Below are 10,021 nucleotides of genomic sequence, written 5' to 3'. Positions count from 1 at the left end.
ATATACAAGGAAGTGACCTTTGGTTTAATCCTCAAAGAGGCTTGATTGACTCTTCACATTCACCTATGACTCTTCATATTTCTCCTAACTTAATATTTACAAAGAGATTTGTAATATATCTCAATCCCTAAGGGTTAGGTATCTAACATATAAATTTATCTATAAATTAATTAAATTTTATTTATTTTCAATGTTAATTATAAGAAAACATTTATTATTTTACTTCCTAAGATGTTAAATGATAATTATTTAATTTCATGTATGAGATTATGACTAGAAGTTTTTAAAAAGTTTATAATCTTACTAGAAGTAACTTAAAAAATGACCATAAAGGATAATTCCTTTCTTATAGACATTGAATAGGGTGAAATCACCTTTCAGTTCTAGAGTACAACCTAAACTTTCGTTTGATTCGCTAAGAGCTTGTCTTCTTCTAGCCTAAGAAACTTATTACTATCCCATGACATAGATGTATCTAACATTAATGGAATTTTGTCCCCTTATGGACCATCAACATGTTATGTCAAGTGGCTCGGTTTTCCTTGAATAATGTTGATGAGTCAACCCACACTCACATATAGTAACTATTAATGGTTAACTAAGTTATAACATGATTTGTCACCTTTGGAAAATATTTTTTTTACCTTGTTCTCTTAGGTAAGAGGTTAAATTGAACTGGGGAATAGTATTTGGTTTTTAGCTATGGAGATAAGATTGGGTTGCCATGATAATAAGGGACATTGGCTCACTTGCTAATACTACCTAGATTATGACTTTCTTTCATTGGTTAAGAGTTCATTTTCCTTGGACATAAGTTAATAAGTTAAAGGCCTAATGACATTTTTCGAAAGTAAAAATTTGCCCTTTTAAGAACTACCAACTAATTATTACATGAAACTAAATTTTAATTACACAAAATAATGCAATTACTTATTAAGTCTTGAGATTATATCAATAAATATTATAATTTTTTTCTTTAATTTTTTTTAACCTTTATTTTAAATCATTTTAAACATTATATTAATATTCATTATTTTCAACATTAATGATAATAAATGCCAAAGACACATACAATATTAACAAAGACATTGATGGAGGCTTTAAAATCCATTCTTTGGAGAGAAGTAGAACAAGATTGGACTACAAGATGACCATCCAAGAAGTGAATTTAAATAGAGTGAGGTGGGTTATGCCTAAATGACATGGTATTTTAAGAAAATAATAATTTTTGAACTTACCTAGTTGAAATTTTGAGCCTACAAACTGAACTAGGTAAAAAATGAAGCCAAATCTATACAAACCCATGAGTGATACCACAGACATGCAATAACTTCAAACCATACAAGCTTAAACATACACTTACAAAACACATGCGATGTATCATGGAAGCATATGCATAATCACATTAATGTAATAAGAAACTTCCCTTCAAGGGAGACAATGAGGAACTTGGAGCATTCAAGACAACATGTTGAGTATTGTGGATCAAGAGATTGCATAGTTTGTGGTTAGTCCAATGATGATATTCTATCAATATCAATTTCACATGACGGACGTGGAAATGAATTGTGACAAGTGTTACCGTGTTAGCGTTTGAATTTATGTATTGGGTGTTTCTTGGCACCGCCTCCCTCATGGAAACTTTAGTATTATTATCAATTGAAGTGGCATCAACAGAGCGTTTGTAGTCCAACGGTTAGGATAATTGCCTTCCAAGCAATAGACCCGGGTTCGACTCCCGGCAGACGCATCCAATTGACTTTTAAGATTCTGCTCTGCTTGACCCAGATTCCACTCTCGGCAGACACATCTAATTTCAGCGTTCTGATGCTCTTCTGCTTGACCCAGATTCCACTCTAGGCAGACACATCTAATTTCAGCGTTCTAATGCTCTTCTGCGGAGTATTATTGGAAAGCATAAATACCGTTGCCTTCCAAGCGGAAAGACGCGGGTTCGACTCTCGGCAGACGCATCTTCAATTTTAAGATATCAGTGTTGTTCCTCTTCTAATGAGCTTCTACTCTGTTTGACTCTAGTTCGACCCCGGCAAACGCAGCTAATTTCATTCCCGTATATCAGCGCGGTTTCTATTCTAATTTCTCTTCTTCTCTGCTGAATCCGGGTTCGATCCCGGGTCAATGCGTCTAATTTCATTCTAGAATAATCTGCATTTGCTCCTCTTGGATATCACCGTTGTTCCTTTTCTAAATCTGCTCTGCAGGGCATTTCCAGTCGATTCCGAAAACATTTAATAGACGAAAAGCTCTGCTCTGCAGGGCATTTCCATATTAAAATTACGAGAAGATTAAAATTTTCCGTTGCCGGGACTTGAACCCGGGTCTCTCGGGTGAGAGCCGAGTATCCTGACCAACTAGACTACAACGGAGGTGAGTGAATTAGCTGTCGAGTTATATATCATTCAGAGCTACCGGAAACGCATCATATTTTCCAGATATCAAATTTCAAACTTCTGCATGCAAATACTTTATTGTAAATCTGACCTTTGTATTTCATTCTTAAACATGTTGCTCATAAAGTCTGTTTTTTTGTAAATTTTGTTTGTATAGGTTTATAAGTTTTCAAAACATAAAACTTACATAAGTATATATTTCCCATGACTGCTTTTTTTGGGAATTAACGCTCAGCAAGTTTTTCCCTAAAAGGCTGATCAACTGTGAAAAAAACGCTGAGATGATAGTGCAGGGATATTTTTTTTCCCTTTTCTTGAAATTTTTTGGTTTTGCTTCGCTACTAGGCAAAAACAGTGTCAAAACAGTGTCCTCTACGGGGGACTCTCTTGAACTTCCTCCTCAGATTGTGTCAACACAAAAAGTTTTTGTTTTTTCACCCCTCTGCTGAACAAGCCGAGCTATATGGATATTCATATCTGCTATAGGCTCAAATGTAACAGGCCTATCAGATACTACGGGATTCTCTAAAGGAGGAAATATCCACTTTCAATATGAAATACAAGACAACATTACAGCCACAACCGATATTTTGTCTACTTCATAGACATGCTGCTGAAATATGCTTTTTCTGTCATAAACAATACAGGAACTTGTATTAAGCATATTATGCTTTCTGAATTGTCTTGATGTATATGCTCTTTGGACTGTGTTTCAAGGTCACAGTTGACTATTAAAAATCACGGATTCTATATTTTGTTTTTTCGCCAAAATGGCATCAAATATGACACATGTATATCCTTTCTTAATATAATATATATTAAGCTTTTTTTCAACTGAAAAAAAAAACATCTCTTTTAGTACACACTTCGACCTCCATTTATCTTGGCCACTTATCACTGAAAACTTCAAAAATATCCTCTCATTTCCTAAATTGCCCTTTGACCTGAGATAAATATTCAATTTCTTTTTGTTTTCTTACAGAGCAGAAGAACAATCTATCCGCATGTGAGATGTTCTGATCAGAGTTCTGTGAGATCCAGTCATATGATGCTGTCACCAAAATTTTGTGAGGTTTTGTTAAACCTGGATATCGAAAAATTTACATGATAATATTGTAAATTCATTTCTGGTTAACTAGACAAAAACCTTTCTTTCTTTTATATGTGTATGAAATTATAATCCTTAACTCATGTTTATATGTTACCACTCATTTCTATGAAGTATAAGCAATTTGTGTGACCACTTCTTCCTGGATATTAAAAGCCTTTATCAAGGTTGTAATGGGTATATTGAGAAAACTCCAAGGACATGTTGATATCAAGGAATTACTTGGATGAGAATATTTGTAATATTTTATTTATGTATTTTTACTTTTATAATTATAGGAGGTTTTTTTTTTTTACATATTATGCGTACTATAGAGTAATGACTCATGTCTTTTCAATGAGCTAGATTTATTAGCTTATTAATTTAATTGTTTGATGGACTTCAATTACCTATGAAGTGCTCAATTTCATAATGTTTCAAGTGCACTAAGTAAGAAAATTCTGGAACTTTTTTAGCTAGCACATAACAACAATGGCCTATGCTAGAGCCCATCTGGTTGGATTATGCACTTCTTAGCACCTATCATGGGACTATATGGATCTAGCAATGAGAAGCACTAGAGGAAAATCTTTGACTAGATCAACAAACTATGAAAGAATATATTTGCATCACTAACTACTTATTTTGTTGGGGATTCAAAGCGCCCTTTCTATGGTATCATATAGCATTTCTTCTTCTTTGATTGGTGACTTACATATCTGCTAAGATCAAAGTCCAAGAATCATTACCTATAGAGTCACGAATGGTCAAGTAGTTACAAATAATGCACTACCCATGAGGTGGCGATAATGGATGAGCCTTCCCTGAGACCACCTTTGAATAGTGGGAATAGTAGTTTGTACACATCAAAAACTACCCTTATGTTGCATTGACTTCCAAGGAGATATAAACCTTCAACTACCACCAAGTTCTTAGTGCAGCACACAAGTGCAATTGTTTAAAGTCTTGTGAAGATTTCTTAAACTTTTAGGACCCCATACTAAAATTATTATTATACTTGAATTATCAAATGACCAATGCTTTCAATATGAAAAACATGATGTGTGAGTCAATATGATTCTAGAATGTAGAAGACACTTTTTTGCTTGTAGTGTTCCTTATAAGGTTCTCATAATAGGTAGAATGAACTAGTGCAACTAGAAATATGCGCATAATAGGTTCTACCATGATTTCATATGTAAAAAGCTTTCGTTTCTCATTTGGTGCAATTGTAACCAATGCTTAATCTTTAATTTGTAATATAACCTTCATCAACTGATCTTCGACATGACATCCATTATAGATCGACATACATCAAATTGTTGTTCATCAATTTTATGTTCTCAAGCCTTGTCAATGTAATCTTACCAATCAGATTATTAATTCACCCACCAGTTAAGATGATTTAGGTTAACTAAGCCCATGCTTACTTAAGTGGTCAACTTAGGAATATCAAATTAATTTTTGCTTTATGCAAAATTTGTTATAAATCAAATCAACTTTATAGCTATCTTGTTAATGGAAACTTTTGTATTTACTTCTACTTGGGAAATAGCCATCTCTTATCTAAACAATGGTGTAGTGATTAGATGCAATTACATAATGAAGGTTGAGCTTTAGCACAATTGTTTTCACAATTAGAGCCATAACAATCCATTGCATTGCTTTATTCTTTGTCATTCTTTGTAGCTCATTCTTTTATATTATTCTATGTATATCTTTGGACCCGGTTGGATCTATCTTGTTTTCTTGTCATATTATATTTATGTTAATGTGACATGCTTTAATACTCACTATCATGCAACATTGTGTCCACACTATTATGTTTCCTCTACTCAGCTATGAAACCATTCGTAGTAGCATGGAACCCCATCTCGATTTTAACTACAATGAACATAAATCACAACAAAGTGTCATAACTTGAACACACATAATGTACGCCAAATGTGAGAATGAAGTATAATTCTCTAATTTTTCATTATGTTGAGTTATAAAATAGATCCTTAAATATTAAGATAGGATTCCAATCTACCCAAATACATCCAAGTGTAATAATTCATAGTTCAATGTGTTAAATAATGATTCTATCAACCTCATATATCTATAATTTCTTACTCATTATCCATGTAGACCTACTACAAGGCACACGCACAGACACATTCCTTATCCCTTATATACCCTCATGACATACATTACAATCATCTTTGTTACAACCACCTAAAGCATGAAATAAGCTAAAATACCATGTCATCTTTACTACAAGTTGAAAACATTGCATGACCATGGTTCTGAATCCTTTGTTGAGTCCAAATCATTTGTGTTAAATCTCTATTGTTCATTACTAAACCATTGGTATTAAATCAATTTTAACTACTTGACCTTCACCATCATGTAAGACTCTACTATTATCTACAATCTAATATGTTTTACTACTTATTTGAATGAATTCACTGTAAATATTAAATTAGTAAAATAAAAATGAACACTAAAAAAATAAAATAAAAACACCATTTAATTCAATATTACATTAAACTAGATTCATCTTAACCTTATTACTCCTAATGTTTAAATATCCTAAGAATTTTTAAAAATTAAATACTCATTTCCCACATGTTAAATTCAAAATTTATTAATTTTATTAAGATAAAAAATATATATATATACATAATTTTCAAATCTATAATTTATATTTTAAAATACAATAAATTATTAATTTTACCATAATTTCAAATTTATTTCTTATATCTTTTAAATTTTAATGAGTTTGAAATTCATATTTTATAATGAGTTTCATATTCATATTTTATAAAGTCTTTATGATTAGCTAGTTATTATTATGTCTGGAAGTGTACAGTTCTAGAATCCAATATAAAAGTAAAAGAGATGTTGCAGTGTTAGTAAAATGAAGCATAACATCATTATAATAATAATAAACAATAATTCCAGCTCAATAAACAATAATAATAACAAGCAATATAAATAATAAATTGATCTAATTCAATTTGTTATATTGTAATTTTGTTTTTATTAATAAAATTACAAACAATTTTTTCCATAAAATCATAATATAGATATTATATTAAAATCAATTTAAATAATAATCATTCATATTAATAACCATAATATTTCAAAAGTCCATGGGGTATAGAATAGATGTTGATGGGGTTCACTGTTAAGGCACTCCACGACGTGAAGGTCACCAGTTCGAAACTCCATGGGAAAAAATCCATCCATGTTAAGGGTTGTATGGCCCAGGCCAGGTGCAATCCCAGATGCCCTTGGGTCGTGGTTTCTCAAGGTAAAGGTTAAGTATGTAGTCATCTCAGGACTCACACCACTTACCAAACTATCATAATCATTATATTTTAAAACTTCATATTTAAATTTAATTAAGAAGCATCCATCTCAATTTTGGATCTACCAAGCAATTTAATGTTTTTAGGTGTAAATGTTTCATAAGTTTCATACTCAAAAAGAAGTTTTCATCTTGAGAGAATTGATTCCTCTTTATACTTGGTAAATTTAGAATTAAGATAGATTTATATATTTTTTTTTTTTTTAATTTTTTTTTTTTTTGTCAGCCATAATTACAATACTTTAATTTTCACCTTAATATTTTTTTTTCTCAGTAAAACTAAACTATTTCTATTGAGTGAAATATAGTACAATCATGAGAGACAAGAAGTCGGCAGACCAGAAATGATGAGACTATCAACCTCGGTCCCGGAGAAGGAGTGAACCAATCACTGAGCTACAACAAATAACTTGAGAGCAAAAACTGACTATTACCCCACAGGGGCAGTGACCTCAACACGGTGTTTTTTCCCTTTCTTTGTTTTGACTTTTATCCAGCCATCCTGGGGAGTGTGAGCTAAAACAACTTGAAGACTATAATTCTCCATCAGGGAGATCTCCTTATCTGATTCAGAAGAGGAGGTCTCATGGACACGTTTCTGGGAGTTTGCTGTGACAGTGTTGTGCGCAGTTGTATCTGTGGACGGATCCATCGTCTGAGGCGCCTGGTCCGGTTCTGAATCACTGTCCTCATCTTCCGAGCTTGAGGACTCCGAGCTTACTGCTGGCGGCAGAGAACAAGGGGTCCAACACTTGGGTTTGGACTTTGCAGAGTTTCCCTTTTTCGTTTTTGCTGGCAGCGATGGGCAAGAATTCTGCAGGTGCCCTGTTAGGTGACAGTGGCGGCAGCGGAAGGCGGTGTTTTCGTAATCCAGATTCTGGGTCCAGACAGAGTCATTGATCTTGAGATTGATTTGCTATGGCAGTCCCTTGCTTAGATCTAGCTCTACACATATTCTAGCATATGTGTAGAGACCTTGTTGTTCCCGCCTGTAATCTCCCATTACAAAGTTGCCCAGGGTGTTGCCTATTCTTCTATAGACTGCTGTATGCCACAGGTGAACAGGAAAGTTTGGGAGTCTGATCCAAACAGGGGCTTTGGTGATGACTGCAGAAGCTGGGTCAAAATCTGAGAACCATGGAGTTATGAAGAGTCCTGCTGAACCCATGAACCAAGGACCTTCTTCTAAGGCCTTTTCATAGTGCTTGAGACTGTCGAACAGAACTATAAAATATCCTTTTGAGCAGAAGCAGACCTTGCAATGGTGAGTCCAGTTGTCATTGATCCAGTCATAAAGGTCCTTAGAGTGAGGCCAAAGCCCATTAAATCTGCAAATGATGGCCCTTTCAGCAAATTTTTGAATGTCATCTGCAAGGTCAGGGTGGGAGATCTCAACAGACGGGACCTCCTCTAGCTTGTCAACCAGAAAAGGCTTGGGTTTGGGAAGTTCAGGGGAGTTGGGAATCTCAGAGCGAACTGCAGCTTTGTAGGAGTAGGGAGGAGCAGAAGAGGATTGTCCTGCAGCACCACCTCTCAAACGAAGGGAAAACACTAAAGAGCTATTATTTTTTATGTTGTAAGAAGAGAGGGGAAGAGTATCATCAAGTTGTTTACCTTGAAATATAAGTGTCTGTAGGGCAGAGGGGATCCCTATTCGATGTTCCAGATTTACTTTGAGGTCCTGCACCAGATCTGTAGGGTGTACCCATTGCAGAGTGGTTTTGCCTGAGATCTGTGTGATTTGAATCTGAAAGGGGGCAAAAAAATTTTCATAAACTTTTTGCGGCAGCACAGGGCCAGAGGCTGTAGGGTCTCCTATCTCTTGACGTACTAGAGGCAGAGGGGGAGGAAAAGGCTTCTGCGTGATTTCCAGGCGCTTTGCGTCCACACCATCCACCCCATTCAGCGCCAGAGAGTGCAGAGCGATCTCGGCTTCTTTAGGCTGGCTATATCTGTCTGATAGCTCACTCTGTGCTGGTTCTGTTGGTTCCTGTACAGAAGAGCAGTCAAAAAATCTCTCAGAATTTATCTTGCTTGGGCGAGCAGCACTCCTGCAACTCACGGTTGTTAGATCTAGAAGATCATGCTCAGGCCAATCCTCCACTGAGCCTTGTGAGTTATGCCGGAGACCTACAACCTTTCCAGCACATTCCTTTTGGGCTGAGATGGAGATCAGGCCCCTGTTAAGAAATAAATCTGGGATATGTGTTTTGTCAAACACTTGCCCCTCAACCTTAGTGGTTCCGGGCTGAAGAGGTTGCCGAAGCTGGTATTGGATTTCCAAGCTCCTGAGAACCCCCACTCTCCATCTCCTTTCTCTATGGACCCTGATGGTTGCACCAACAACAGGGGCTTCAATAGTCGAATCTGAACAGTTTCGAATGAACAGATCTGCCCTTATGCACGGGATGGCTCTTCCCAGGGAATCACCTGCCGCTTCTTTCTTCAACCTCCACGAGGTAGAGTCCATCAAAGGCTTCCCGCTGTGATCAGCAATGGCTTTCTCCAAAAGCCCCTTTGAGCCTGCGTGAACCTGCGGGCCAAGAGTGTCGGCGAACAAGGAAGAAACATACAGTATCCTCCATGCGTCACCGTTGAAAACGCATCGAAGGCCATTCGAGCAATCAACAGAACTTCGAGGGCGGGGGAAGGGGCCATCAGGCCTTGGACCTTCAGAGACCGGATCTGATGCCATGAATCTCTTCACCTGGATTTTCCACGCTTCTCTCTTCCCGTTCTCATCTCCGGCTTCTTTTCGATGTCATGGGAGAGGAAAAATCCTAAGATAGATTTATATTGATTAAACAATTTAAAAATGATCACAAACTTAATTTTATACATTATTGTTCTCTTTTCTATATTCATAACATTATTTTACTTAAAAATATGTATAAAATAATTTAAAAGAAAATATTCCCTAAATTTAACCACTTAATATTTTTGAGGAACTGAATCTTATAAATTCTTAGATTTGCTTTCAATCAGAATTATAATATTGAGAAACACTAATGAGTGGAAAATTTGTAACAATTTTAAAAATAAATGTAAATAAGATATTGAGTTATGAGATTGGGATAAGGAAAGAATCTATATCATTTACGTTTTTTCCTTTTTAAGATGTGAAGTTTGAGTTTATATATTTTTTTTAGATTTGTAGTAAAATTGAGT

The 10,021-nt window shown here is 35.2% G+C and overlaps 2 non-coding genes across 2 annotated transcripts; one reads left to right on the top strand and one right to left on the bottom strand.

Moving 5' to 3' along the window:
- Positions 1 to 1,678: 1,678 nt before the first annotated feature.
- TRNAG-UCC (transfer RNA glycine (anticodon UCC)) lies at positions 1,679 to 1,750 on the top strand. The gene has a single exon. It is a non-coding gene; the product is annotated as a tRNA-Gly (tRNA).
- A 564-nt stretch (positions 1,751 to 2,314) lies between these two features.
- Positions 2,315 to 2,387, bottom strand: TRNAE-CUC (transfer RNA glutamic acid (anticodon CUC)). The gene has a single exon. It is a non-coding gene; the product is annotated as a tRNA-Glu (tRNA).
- Between the last annotated feature and the right edge of the window lie 7,634 nt (positions 2,388 to 10,021).

This window comes from Pinus tabuliformis, chromosome 1_1, assembly GCF_031772625.1.
Source record: "Pinus tabuliformis cultivar Carrire ecotype Pingquan chromosome 1_1, CPIR1, whole genome shotgun sequence".
NCBI lineage: Eukaryota > Viridiplantae > Streptophyta > Pinopsida > Pinales > Pinaceae > Pinus > Pinus tabuliformis.
The sequence above is the reverse complement of the archived record's forward strand: the minus strand, read 5'-3'. Positions and strand labels throughout refer to the sequence as shown.